This window comes from Phascolarctos cinereus, unplaced genomic scaffold, assembly GCF_003287225.1.
Source record: "Phascolarctos cinereus isolate Bilbo 61053 unplaced genomic scaffold, phaCin_HiC Scaffold_5;HRSCAF=322, whole genome shotgun sequence".
Taxonomy (NCBI): Eukaryota; Metazoa; Chordata; class Mammalia; order Diprotodontia; family Phascolarctidae; genus Phascolarctos; species Phascolarctos cinereus.
Window position 1 is genome coordinate 337,596,963 of NW_027555958.1, and position 15,364 is coordinate 337,612,326.

The following is a 15,364-nucleotide window of genomic DNA, read 5'->3' on the forward strand; positions in this document are numbered from 1 at the left end:
CTACTTGACAGTAGGAGAAAGGCAAGCAAAAAATAAACTTAATCTTAGCATAGGGGCTTTTGCTGGCTTTTCTTTGGCTTGCTGCCTGGCTAGGTGTAGTAGCTCATAGCTTTAGGTCATGCATTAAAAGAGCTTTAGCCCTCCCTTGCCTGAGAGAGACTTCTGCTTCATCTCCACAGATGGTAATAGAAAGCAGCAAATGCCCTGAAGAATCTGAAGAGCTGAAAATCAGTAGATAGTTGCTGGGAGTTGCTAAATATTCACTAGATCAGCCAAATGCCCAGAAGAGACAATGCAATGAAAAACGGAGATGCAGGACATGACTCCCAGTGTAACATCCAGAAGCAAGTAGCAATTCAATAGCATCACCAGAGGACATTGGAAGCTCTATAGCGTTCAGTGTGAGTTGTTCCGAGGACATGTTCACCCTTCCTGCGTGTCCCCTGGTCGTACATATTTGTGTGTCTGTGTGTCTGTGTGTGTGTGTGAGCGCGCATCCTCTTCCACTAGCAATGCGATAATCTGTGGGAAAGTGAATCCCATGTCTGAATGGAGATAAGTGATTCTTCTTGTCACATAATTTTCCATCCTATTTGATTAAATAATGGCACCTACCTTGCAGGTTTGTTGTAAAGATCAATTAAGATAATATATCTAAAGAGAAAGAAAGAAAAAAGGAAGGAAGGAAAGAAGGGAGAGAGGGAGGAAGGGAGGGAGGAAGGAAGGAAGATGTTCTGTGTCCTGGACATAGATCTAGTCCTAGACAAAACTGTGAAGTCGATTTTGTCGTCAGCAATCTTTAGCCTCCCTGCTCCCGCTACTCCATATTTGATCTCAGCATCTGCTGATCCCAGTTAAAGTATTAGTTGACAAAGACTTAAAAGTATTACCCTTCTCAAGGGTGTTTTACATTTAATAGGAGATTCTAGAAGATGTAAAGCTTGCAAGACCAAAGGGAATAAATCTGCACTAGAAGAATTTGACAGATGGTCAAGGAGATTGGGAAGGGTGCAGAGAGCAGGCTGACACCCCTTAAATCACATCCTGTTGATGGTCATCTACTCTGCCTATTTTTAAGGACAATCATGCTGTGTAACAGATAGTTGTGTGCCTTACATCCTTACATAGACCACTGTGTACAGACTGCTTTGTGGTCTTTGGTATATCCATCTTGGAGTGAAATTGAAGCTTAATGCAGATGATTAAGTTGCTGACCATGGGATCAATCAATCCTTCAATTAAGCATTTGTTAAGCACCTACTCTGTGCCAGGCACTGTGCTAGGACCTGGTACATAAATGCACAAGTAAGACAGTCACTGCCTTCAAGGAGCTAACACTCTACTGGGGAGACATAATGTGTTCATAGATAAGTAAATAAAGGATATATACAAAATAATTATACAGCGATTTAAGGGAGTGGGACACTAACAAGGGGAATCAGGAAAGGCCTTGTGAAGGAGAAGACCATTGAGCTGAGCCTTGAAAGAAGCAAAGGATGCTCCACATGTGTTCACCCTTGTGTATGAACAAGTAGCACACTCACCATTTATACTTTATGCACATTGTTAAGGTATGGATAGAAAAGAAGTCACCTCCAACTGAATACCAAGCTACACAGATACATATCCACATGCTTGTCCTTTGTTTCTATATATCTCTGCCTTCTATATACCTCTACTTTCTATATATCTCTACTTTGTAGCATTTTCTGTATTAAACTCCCCAATGTCACCAGCTCTTGCACTTCAAGGAATCCATGGTGATAAAAACTTAGACCATATATGGCATATATACTCCCTCATGCCCCTTCCACTGGTATGTTTCTATTCATCATGCATAAATCACATGCATGAAAGTACTAGAAACAATGGAAATTCCTCCCAATTGGGAAATGGCTAACAAATTGTTCTTTTTAAAAAAATTATATATAAGGGGCCTCTAGGTGGTACAGTGGATAGAGTTCTGGCCTTGGAGTCAGGAGGACCTGAGTTCAAATCCAGCCTCAGACACTTACTAGCTGTGTGATCCTGGACAAGTCACTTAACCCTGATTGCCTCGTCAAAAAGCAAATATATATATACATATATATATATATTATATTTTATATATATATTATATATTTATATATATATATATATATATATATATATATATATATATATATATATATATATATATATATATTATATATGGCTCCGGGCCTGGAGTCAGTAAGACCTGAGTTTAAATCCAGTCTTAGACACTCACTAGCCATGTGATCCTGGATAGGTCACTTAATACTTTTTGTCTCAGTTTCCTCATCTATAAAAATGAGCTGAAGAAGGAAATGGCAAACCACTCCAGTATCTTTGCCAAGAAAACCCCAAAATGGGATCACGAAGAGGGGGACATGACTAAAACAATCATACGACAAAAAAAACCAAAAAAAATTTTAATGGAATATCACTGTTCTATATGAAAATAATAAAAACAGAGACAAAATGAAAGAAATAAAAGGCATTTATAAGATAAAATAAAAAGACAAGCTAAAATATATTATTTTTAAAATAGGAAGATTGATATGAACTGATGCAAAATGAAGTGAGCAGAAGCAGCAAAATTTTATACACAATGACAATAACAACAGAAAATCAAAAGAAGGACAATAAAACAATTGAAACTGAATGCTGCAAAATTATGATGCCTAAGCTTGGTCCCAAAGAAGGGATATGAGAAGGCACTACTCCCTTCTTCTTTGCAGATGTATGAGACTATGGGCATGGAATATTGTATGCAACATCAAATGTATATGTGTATGCATTTCATATGCATATTATATGCATATTATATGTAAATTTATATGCACATATGTATATATGCATAAATACATATACATGCATGAATTCTGACATATTATGATATAATTTATATTACTATAGTATTATATACAAAACTTGATATCATAGTATATGTAATAATATTAATAATATAGTATACATAATTTTATGCTATATATATTTGTGGTTTTTTATATTACAGAGAGAAAGAGGAGACAGAAAGTGAGGGGGTCCCCCTCTTTTTTACTTTTTTATTACAAAAGAGGCTTTCTGGGAGGGCAAAAGGGAGAGATGAATTATAGATAATATAAAAACAAAATGTATCAATAAAAGTTTATTCCTTTAAAAGAGTCACATGAATATATGTCATCCTGAGATATTTCCAATTCTACAGGCATTTAAGGTCTTTTACAACCTGGCTCCTACCTACCATGCTAGGCTTATTATATGCTACTACCTTTATTCACTCTTCCACTCAGTCAAATTGGCTTTCCTTCTGTTCCTCCCATGCAACGTTCCATCTCCTGTCTCATACCTAGACTATATGGCACACCAGACCAAGAAACAAATGGTTTCCTTAAGTTACCTTGGTTGAATATCTATGTAATTGCCACATCTCATGAATTTTGCCTTCCATGTCTACCAAACCTTGCAACCTTTAGCATCCCCAGGCAACATCTTTGTTGTGAGGAGAGTTTCCCTCCAGATCATTCGGGAATGTGGATGTTACTTTTCAAGGAAAACGTCATAAACATTCCTAGTAAAAAGTACAACTATCTCGGTAACTCAGCTGGGTTCCTTAAACCTATTCCTTTATATAGCTTTTGAAGGGCTGTCATGAAGGAAAAGAATTTTACTTGTTCTATTCAACCCTAGAGGGTAGAGCCTGGTACAATAAATAGTCAGAAGTTGCAAAAAGGAAAGTTTAGGTTTAATGTTAGGAAAAACTTCTTAACAATGAGAGCTGTTTAAACACAGAGGGGGGATTCCCAAAGGGGTAGTGGTTTCCTCTTCCCTTCCCCCTTATGACTGGATGACCATCAGTTAGGTATACGGTAAGGAGTATAAGGGGTAAAGGTTAGGTAATGGTTAGGTTTATGATAAGAGCTACGTGGCACATTGGATAGAGAGCTAGACTTGGAGTCCCAAAGATCTGAGTTCAAATCCTGCCTTGGATCCTTACTAGCTGTGTGACCCTAAGCAAGTCATATAATATGGGCCTTCCCCCATGCCTGGACACTCTCTTTCATCCACTCCTACAACTGGGTTCCTTCCAACTAAAATCCCTTCTTTTATTAGAGGCCTTCCCCAAACCCTCTTAATTCTGATGCCTTCCCTCTATTAATTACTTCCTACTTCTCCTATTACTGTGCTTTCTATATATTTATTTATATGTTGTTTCCCTCATTAGATTATAAGTTTGTTGAGGGCAGGGGCTATCTTTTACCTCTTCTAGTATCCCCAGTGCTTAGCACAGTGCCTGGCAGAACAGGCTTTTAAAAATGTTTATTGATTCATTAATTGATATAATCTCTCTTAGCCTCTCTTAGCCTCAACTATAAAATAGGGATAATAATGGCACTTACCTCCCAGGGTGCCATGAAGATCAAATGAAATAACACAAGTAAAATGTTCTGCAAACTTTAAAGTGCTATATAAACACTAGTGATTATTTTGAGTAGATAGGGATACCTCAGACATATTGCGGGTTTGGTTCCAGACCACCACAAGAAAGTGAATATCTCAATAAAATGAGTCACATGAATTTTTTGGTTTCCCAGTGCATAAAAAAGTTATGTTTATACTCTACTGTAGTCTATTAAGTGTGCAATAGTAATATGCCTTAAAAAAAAAGCAAAATACATACTTTAGTTAAAAAATACTTTATTGCTAAAAAAAATGCTCACCACCATCTGAGCCTTCAGGGAGTTGTCATCTTTATGCTGTTGGAGGGTCTAGCCATGATGTTGACAACTGCTAACTAAAAGTGGTTGTTGCTGAAGGTTGGGGATGCTGGGGCAAAATCTTAAAATAAGACAACAATGAAGTTTGCCACATCGATTGACTCTTCCTTGCACTTGAACACTTAGCGGAAGTTGTAGAGTTATTAATTGGCCTAATTTCCATATTGTTGTGTCTCAGGGAATAAGGAGGACAGAGGAGAGGGAGAGAGATGGGGAAATGGCTGGTTGGTGAAGCAGTCAGAATACACACAACATTGATCAATTAAGGTCACCATCTTATATGAGGGCAGTTCATAGCATCCCAAAACAATTATAATAGTACCATCAAAGCTCATTGCTCATAGATCACCATAACAGATATAATAATAACGGTAGAGTTTAAAATATTGTGAGGATTACCAAAATGTGACACAGAGACACAATGTGAGCACATGCTGCTAGAAAAATGATGCAGATAGACTTGCTCAACTCAGGGTTGCCACAAACCTTCAATTTTTTTTTAATGCAATATCTGCAAAGCACAATGAAGCATATGACAATAAAATAAGGTATTCCTGTAGGTAATACTAGAAGGTTGCTGAGAATCTCTTCCACCTAGGCAACTGGCAGCCACAGTTTATAAAATGCTGGTCCTGGAATCAAGAAGGCCTGAGTTCAAATCCCACTCAGATATTGACTAGCTATGTTACTCTGGGCAAATCATTTAACTTCTGTTTGCCTCAGTTTCCTCTTATGTAAAATGGGGATAATAACCTCTCAAGGTTCTTGTGAAGATGAAATAAAGATAGTATCTGTAAAATGTTTAGTCCAGTACCCGACACACGGTAGGCGTTATATAAATGGTAGTTATTTTGATTCCAACTCTCAAATTCTGTGACTGATTCAGCAGGAAACATCTTTAATAAAAGTTGTGTGGTCATCTAAAGCAGCATTTAAATAAATCCATTATGCTTATTTATCAACTACCAATGAAACAAACTGGAGAGAAGGATGTTGGGAAAGAAGAGAAAAGATGAGGTAAGGTTTTTGAGGATCCTCATACCATTCACCCAGCAGATAATGTCATGGACCACCTTATATCAAAGGTGGGTAATTAGGTCATTTTGAAGCCCCTAGAAGTGTTTAGCATCTCTCAAACTGGCAAGTCTGATTGTGGAAGTAGAAGCAATTACTCCACAAGTAATGAAGGGGAAAAAACCCTCCTTTACTTCATTCATTTAACATTTTAACCTACTTTGTATAGAGCCCCATGCCAGATTCTGGACGGGAAAAAGAAAATGTTGCTTCGTTGTGTCCAACTCTTTGTGACCCCACAGACCGTTCAGTCTGAGATGTTTTCTTGGCAAAGATACTGGAGTGGTTTGCCGTATCCTTTTCCAATGGATTAGGGCAAACAGAGGTTAAATAACTTGCCCACGGTCACACAGCTGGTAAATGTCAGAGGCCACATTTGAACTCAGGTCTTGCTGGCTCCAGACCAAGCCCTCTATCCACTGAACTGATTAGCTTTTTTTTTTTAACATGGGTCTTAGAAACTAGCAGATGGATGGCATAAATATAGATAACTATACTTTGTAATATTACCCAAGTGCTGCACTGGAGAGTTGTGAAACACAGTGTTATTTTCTAGAGGTGGAAGCTTTGTCTGGTTACCCGCAATGAATTGTTCAGTCTGTGCAGCAGCCCTGTTCCCACCTGTACCATTCTTTGTGCTGTCGAAATACGGCCTCTGAAGTTAAGAAAGGAATGAGAGAGTTTGGGAATGCTGTGGGGTGATCATAATCCCCATATGCATATATTTCCATCTAGCCCATCCCTTCCCCCACCCAGAGCCTTAAACCTCAAAAGGACTTCATAGTTCTGGGAATAAGCAGGTACAGACTGCAGCTACACAGAAGAGATGCTCTATAGCCTTTTTTGGCTTAACCCTATTCTGTATCACCCAAGGCTGAGTTTTATAGATGTGGTTCCCAGTCGGAAAGACTGCCTCTGGAAAACATCCACCAAGCTATCTTATGTGGTCAGAGTAAGGATTAAAGTATCAATCACAAAGAAAGGCAGTGATGAGTAGTGAATAGAGGGCTGGCCTTGAATTCAAGAAGACAAGGGTTCAAGTGTTTTCTCTGACTCAAACTAGCTATGTTACCATGAACAAGCCACCCACTCAACATATCAGGGTCCAAGGCAATGCTTTAGAACTTGTAGACAGGGGAAGCTAGGTGGCATAGTGAATAGAGCACTGGCCCTGAAGTCAGAAGGACCTGAGTTCAAATCCAGCCCCAGACCCAAATACTTCATGTTTACTAGCTGCGTGACTAGTAAGTCACTTAACCCCAATTACCTAAAAAAAGAATTTTAAAAAAAAAAAACTTGTAGACTGCCTCAGTGGACAGTTTCCACACTGCAACTTTCCTATACTGACGGAATCATAGATCTAGACCAAAAAATACAAAACATTTGTATTATTGCTCACAGTCCTCCTTTCTCATTGTTCAAAAGATATTCCAGTTACAAACCAAAATAGGGACACCTTGCAAAGTGAGAGACTATTAGTAATGTGTTTGGTTGACTTTTTCAGTACATCTTGCATTTCTATAGGAACAATTTTCATTCATCTGAATCTAGTGCCTAGTATAGTCAGAACCTGGTACATAATAGTTCCTTAATTAATGCTTGTTAACTGATTGATTGAACCTAGCTCACAAATGCTCTATCAGGCACTTGATAACATATACAGTGTTTGTTTAAGGTTTTTCTTCCCATGATTCCAGGGACTTTCCACACATTAACGTATTGACTTCAAAATACCCTGGGAAATGGTCAACAAGAATACTTGTCTTGAATGTGAAGAAACTGAGGCACAGAGATGGGTAAAGACTTCTCACAAAGACAGAATAGACATATGAAAACACCCGATCAAGAAAAAAATTTCAGTTCCCTCTAGGCTTTACCTAGATTTTTGATGAAGAAGACATTACCTTCTTAATAGGCAGAACTACCCCAGCATCATCCAAAATCAATGTTTCGGAAGGTCTAATCATTCGTCTGACAGGTACCCTCTGCCACTCTATATTTGCAGCTATTTCTTAGTTCTTTCTCTTTCTGAATCTATCTCCCTCTCTCTATTCACCTACATCTCTCCTGTTTTTTCTGTCTATGACTTAATCCTAACCCTGGCACCTTCTGGTGCCCACGGACTCACAGCTTAAAGAAGTTGCTGAACCCTAATGAAGGGGCCATGAGTTAGAAGGACAGATTATTGTTAGAGCCAAATCATACTCAGCTTCAGGCTCTGCCAGGAGAGAGATGGATGCTAGTCATGGATTCATACGACAGCCCTGGTGTGGTGGGAACCATCACACCATCAAATACTCTGCCTCCTCTTCCTGCACCCATTCTATGTCTAGGCCAGAAGTTGGCAGGGAAAGGGGAGTAATCAGGAATGGAGAGGAATAGAGAATATGCTAAGCAACTGCAGGACTTCTAAGAAGTGCAGTAAATCTCTGTACCTGTCTCCATCAGCCTGCTGTGTAAAGGCCTTAGGCTTGGTCACCTTTACTGAGACAGAAGTGCCTAGTCAACTGTCTTCCTCTGACCTGAGGCCCAACTCTGTGGCAGAAAATGTCATCTTCTGAAAATGAACTTAGTAAGAAGCTGTATAAAGTGGGTGAAATTAGCTGACTAGAGAAGTAATTCACCCTAAGAAATGTTTCCTAACTCTCTTTGTAATGAGAGTAAGATATTCCCAGAATCACATAATTTGAGATCTCAGAGAGTGTGGCACAGAAGAAACTTGGAGTCAGAAAAAAAAAAAGAAACTAAAGCCAGTCTCTGCTACTATTAGTCCTTTTAAGCTAACTGAGCCTCAGTTTCCTCATAAGTAAAATAACTATAATGAAATCTGCACAACCTGATTCACAATGGTTGTATGAGGAAAGGCCCCTATAAACCTCAAAGGTAAATCAGTGTGGACTCTCGTTGTCTCAACAAGGAACCACCAGTCTAAATAGAAACCAATGAAAGGATTATAAGATCACAGATTTAGAGCGGCAAGGGACCTTAAAATTCACCTTGTCCAAACTCCTCATTTTACAAATATGGAATGAGGCCCAGGGTCCACACAGTTAGCAAGTATCTGGGGCAGGATTTGAACCTTGATCTTTCTAATTCCAAAGCAAAGCTATAACATTAGAAAGGGTGATCTGATCATGGCAAAAATAAATAGAAAAATACACAGTCTGCACCAAATCTAGAGAAAAAAGTCAAGAAAGTAAGAATTTGTCTGCACATCTCTAGTACCTCTTAAGGAGAGTTTACTAATACTAATAAATACTAATTACTCTGTTACTAATAATTGTTCAACTAGACAGAAAAAGAATTTCACCAAGTTTCAAAAAACTAAATTCAAAAACCTTAAAGCAGAGAGGGGAGAGACATCATATAGATACAGATAGCCTCTTAGCAACACTCACTTCTTTTTCTTGATTCTCTGCTTACTAAGCAATTTTTTGATCTGTTAATTGCCTAAATGGGCCCATCCATCACCAGGAAAGGAGTTCCTTATACAAATAGCAGCTCCCAGTTATCTTGCTAGGGATCTCCATTCTATTGTAAATTAGTAAATTGACATTCTGCTTTATGAAGACCAAACTTTGGACTGGGAACAACACTAAGACAGCATCCTATGAGGCTCACCTAGAGACAACTTTCCAGGCTTAGTCTAGATAGGATAGATAAATGGTTGAGTAGATGGATAGGTAGTTACACAGATGGATGGATAGGTGAATGGATGGATAGATAGGTGGGTGGAGAGAGATAGATACATAGATGATAGATAGATAGATATAGAGATACAGAAATGGAGACAAAAGTAGACAGATAGACAGACAGAAAGACAAATAGATGGGGGGAGAGAGGGAGAGAGAGAGAGAGAGAGAGAGAGAGAGAGAGAGAGAGAGAGAGAGATGGCTGGATAGCAGGGCCAAAGAGATACAGAAATGGATAGATGGATGGATAGATGAGGGATATGGATAAACATAGACAGACAGAGATGGATAGATAATAGATAGGCACATGAATAGAGAGAAAGGAAAAATGGAGAAAAAGAAAGAGGAGGAATAGAAAAGGAGAAAAAGAAAAAGAGAAAAAAGAGGAAGAAAGAGAGAGAGGGAGGGAGAAAGAAACAGAAGGAGGGAAGAGCATTTGTTAAGTGCTTATTGGCCTTAATGTACCTTACTATGTCCCAAACATTGTGCTCAGTGCTGGAGATACAAATAGAAGCAATCTGGACAATCCCTGTTTCAAGGAGCTTAGATCCTAAATGAGGAAAGTCAACCTCAAAGTGTTATATAAATGTCGGGTATTTTACTGTGACCTCTTCCACTACCATTAATTTACACTGCCTTTGGGAGCCTTCATAGAACGATTCACTCTCCTACACTCTCCTTTCACTTTCTATTCGCTCCCCTTCCTGCTATGTAGCCCTACCCAAAGGGCCATGTGCATGTGGGAGGGCTTTAAAAGAAAGGGTTCCAGGGTCTGAATGCTCAGGGAACTGGACGATGAATGTACCAGGTCCGGCTCTGACCAGGTGGTCTGCCTCAGCTGAGAGCAGCAAGTGAATTTCCAAATTGCCTGACTATCTGCCAAAAGTATTCAGCTGTATCTGACAGGCCAAGTGGGAAAAGGAGTACTTGGTTTGTCCATCCACATCAGACAGGTGTATCTGGCCTAATACACTCTTTGGAAAAAGGCCATCCTCCAGCTTATGCTAGTTTGGCAGATGAGTTACCTCCAATCTTGAACACCTTTGAGAATATGGAAAGCAGTACACTGAAGGAGCTCAGGGATAGAAATATGAGCAAAAGGATATGGAAACAGACGACTGTTTGGGACTCATGGCCTATACTTCAAAAGTTAAAGGAAGTAGAAAGTTGAAGCAATTATTGTTTAATTCAAGGGGGGAAAATCCTTGGAGGAAGAATGGGGAAAAGAAGGAACCCTGAGGTCTTTGGTTAAACTATTCAAACACATTCAACCTACACTTGTTTAGTTGTCTGGTTAACAGACTAGGACTTAGCAAGTCCCTTTACTGTTCCGAGGGTCAGTTTCCTCATTTATAAAATGGAGTAACATAGACGCGTACCTAAAATCACTACACATACCAAAAACCACTACACTGTAGCATAGTGGGTATAAAGTAAATTTTAGCCATCTTACTGGACATTTTGGATTGCCATGAAGCTAATCCAATCAATTACAATGAAATCCATTAACAATATAGCTGAAAATGCCAACTCTACAGCCAATCTGATGACTGAATATAATTAGTCATGTTGGCCTTGGCAAAGTATGTCACTTGAAAAAAAATGCAAATACAGTGTTTTCTACACCAGTATAAAGGGTGATTTGAAAAACTGTGCTATGTTCTCCAAGAATAAACATTTCTTTTTATCACCTCTTATCAGCTTGCATTTTTGCTTCAGCTGTTCTGAACTGGACTTTTTTCTTCCAGTATTCTATAGACAAACAACCAGAAGTGTGAACAAAACAAATCAATTCTGGTCTTTTTTGTAGAAGGTGCTGATCCACTAAGGCTGTTTTTAACCCATCAGTTTAAATTATGGGTATATTCACCCTTTGCTTTCCAAAGAGGCTAGTCATTGACTTGGACCTATGTAAGTCAAGGCCACAAGTACCAAAACTAGTGCTCCATAGGCCACAGCTTCCCCTGGCTGCCTTCCAGGCAACTCTGGAACAGCGGAAATAGCAAACAATGTGTAATAAGTGGTCTGCAGTTGGGAGCAGCTGGAGGGAGCCAAGCAAGTGAGCAAATATCAGAGTTTGGGAAACAGCATTTTGGCTGAACAAAGTTCACTGTTGTTTTCCAAAAAGGAAGAGGTGCTAACTGAGACATCCCAGACAGAGAGAGGGGAACAAATGGATGCTGGACCCAAACTCCTAAGTAATGGTACACTTGTAACTTGACTGAAAGCAACATTATCATTGTGCCCCTCGAATCAGAGAAAAGATTCCAGCTTAGAAGAAAGGGGCCAAATGTAGGCACCTAAAGCATGATATCATAAACTTAAAGTCTAGAAAAAGATGGAACAACAAACAACAAAATGGATTTGTTCCTTAATTCACTTGAATTAATTCCCCCATTGTTCCATCTTGAAAAGATTTATTGCTATCCACAGGAAAAGGCCACTCTATTAGGTGGTAAGTTCCCCATTGCTCCAGCTTTCAAGCAAGGAAGCAGAATTGGGGAGGGGGGTGAGGAAGAGAACTAAACCTGTAATTTCATTGATATAGGGAACTCCCAGTGAAAAATCTCACTCCTTCTCCCAATGCATATCAGCATTGCTCTGTAACTCAGTCTTAGAGTTGCCTGTGACCCTAAGAGGTTAAGGGATTAGCTCAGAATTCATTCTGATTTACTCAAGTTCTGTATAAGAAATGCAACTTCTTGACTCTGAGGGGGGCTCTGAGTGGATAAAGTACCCACTACATAACATTGCCTTTCTATATGGCAGACAGAATAGTATCACGAACAGAGTATTGGTCTTGGAGTCAGCAGATCTGGGTCTGAGTCTCACTTCTGCCGTATACTGACTACCTGCACTTGACCTAGTTAGTTGCTTAACCTGAACCTCAATCCCTCATCTGTAAAATAGTGGTTATACTACCTGCAGTACAAATACAGTGGCAGCTAGGTGGCGCAGGGGATAGAGCATTGGGCCTGGGGTCAGGAAGACCTGAGTTCAAATCCTGCCCCACTTACTTTCTGTGTGACCCTGGACAAGTCACTTTACCCCTGTCTGCTTCAGTTTCCTCAAATGTAAAATGGGTATCATAATAGCTCCTCCCTCAAAGGGTTGACGTAAGGATCAATATCTATAAGGCACTTAGCACAGTGACTGACATATAAGTAGGTGCTGAATAAATGTTTGTTGCCTGCTTCACAAGGCTGTTGTGAGGATCAAATGATATAATGTATTTAAAGTGCTGTCCAAGATATAAAGTGCTATACTAATGCATGGTGTTATTATTATTATTATTATCATATAGTATTAAGTTGGATTCAAGTATTCTTTCCCACACAGAGATGTTAAATATTGTATTTTATAACACCTCTCAACTATGGAAATCAAGACTATACAGATTCGTCAGCAGATATTATTCCCATTTTGCAGATGGGGGATCAAAGGTCAGGAATTTAGTTCAGTTTTTCTAAGCATGAGTTGGAAACAGAGCTGGGGTAGGTTCTGGGGTTTCCAATTTCCAATTTCCTGTACAAGTCACTAAGCAGGACTTCTTCCCTTCCTCCATGCAGCCTACTATAAACACAGCCATGTAGAACAAAGAGGGGCGTAGAGGGCATGTAAATAATTGGGACAGGCTGGTTTTCTCCTTCCAACCTACTGCTCTTATATTGTCATGTTTAAACTTGAAGGGAACCAAAGATGAAAATGAAGCCCTCTGCAATGGCATCCTTCTAATACAATACCTAATGTGCCTTTGCTTCACTCTCTTTTCTTTCCCGGGGGCTCAGTAGCTTCCTCCATACAATGCATTTGAATTAGGCTTGGTAGAAATCAATCATTCAGATGTTCCGCTTCCCCTCTAGATGACCACACAAGTGGGCACATATTGCTGAGGGTCTGGTGTGGGCCACATAGAGACAGGCTGCTGTAAATCAGAACAAATAAAACTTTGGGGGAGTCTGATTCTGCCGTGACCAAATGTATTTGGTCAATCATTTACCAAATATCTATTAAGTGCCTACTGTGTGTAAGGCACTGAACCAGGCATTAGGGAATATGCAAAGGGAAATAAGATGGAATACTTGCCTCCTTGAGGAGGTTAGGAGGATGGAGTGGGGTTAGGGGAGGGGAGGCTGGCAAGAGTTCTGCCCTGGATTTCAGTGTGGGGAACTCCAGGTGTCCCTCTATCAATGCAGATGGGCAGCTTGTCAATAACGTACAGTCTCAGAGAGTTGCTTGGGACACTTGGAGGTTAAGTGATCTGTCCATAGCCACAAAGTTGGTTTCAGATTCATGCTGTGACATTTACTAGCTATGTGACCTTGTGCAAATCACTTAGCCTTTCTGATCCATTTTCTTTCTCTGTAAAATGAAGGGATCAGACATCATCATATGCTAGCATATATCTAGCATTTAAGGTTTGCAAAGCACTTTAAATACTACCCTGTTCGATCTTTGCATCAACCCTGGGAGATGGGTGCTATTATGAACCCCAAATTACAGGTGAGGAAACTGAGGCAGGCAGAGGTAAAGTGACTTGCCCAGGGTCACACAGTTAGTACGTGGCTGATTCAAGATTTACACTTGGATCTTTTGGATTTCAACCCAGTGCTCTGTCCTCTACACCATCTATGGGCCCTTCTAAGGTCCCTTCCAGCTCTTTATCTATGCATAGAACATGGACATGCCAGACGCCTGTGGAGTTAGTACATGTTCAAGGTTGGACTTGAACTCAGTTCTTTCTGAGGCCCATCTCTCTATCCACTATACTAGACTGCTTCTCAGGAGAGGTAATTACACATACACAAATAAATATAACACAAATCAGAATATGATAAGTACATAGGGGAGGTGCTTGGATATCAAATTATAATGGAATCACTTAGTAGGGGTGGGGAAATTGGAGCAAGGATCAGAGAAGGCTTCACAAAAGAACTGGGATGCCCTCCAATACCACATTAAATGATCTTTCTGTGGCACAAGGCAAAGGAATGAATCTGGCTCAGGAAAGGATCACTTCCATTCAATGGGAAGCCAGAAGCAACAGTCCTCAGGAAATCTTCTCCAGGAAAGTATGCTGAATGATAATGATAACAGTATGGCAGAAGCATGACTAAGATGGGCATCCAAAGGGAAACCGCTTCAGTGTTAGTTCCTACATTCTTCCCGTTCCCATGAAGCATTCTCTGACTACCTCACTCCACACTGATGTCTCAACTTACAGATTCTTCATATTCGCAGAATATATCACAAAATGTGGTACGAGATTGTATGCTTCATTACCTGGTTCTCTCATTTTTTCAAACATCAGTATCATACTGATTCATTTTTGTAAAAAATAAAAGCCATTCCTCAGTGGATAAATGGTTAAAGGATAGGAACAGGTCATTTTTAGAGAAAGAAATCCAAGCTATCAATAGCATGTGAAAATAAAATGCTCCAAATCACTAATAATTAGAGAAAAGCAAATTAAAGCAACTCTGAGTTTCTACCTTACCAATCAAACAAGTTGGCAAAAAAAGAAAATGACAAATGTTGGAGGGGCTGTAGAAAATAGGTTCATTAATACACTGTTGGTAGAGTTGTGAACTGGTTTAGCCATTCTGGAAAACAATTTGGAAATATGCCCCCCCCAAATTATTAAATTATACATACATTTTGACACAGCACAAACACTACTAGGTTTACACCCCAAAGAGAACAAATAAAGGGAAAAGGACACATGTACAAAAATACAGCAGCTCTTTTTGTGGTGACAAAGAACTGGAAACTAAAGTGGTATGCATCACTTGGGGAATGGATGAACAAATTATGATA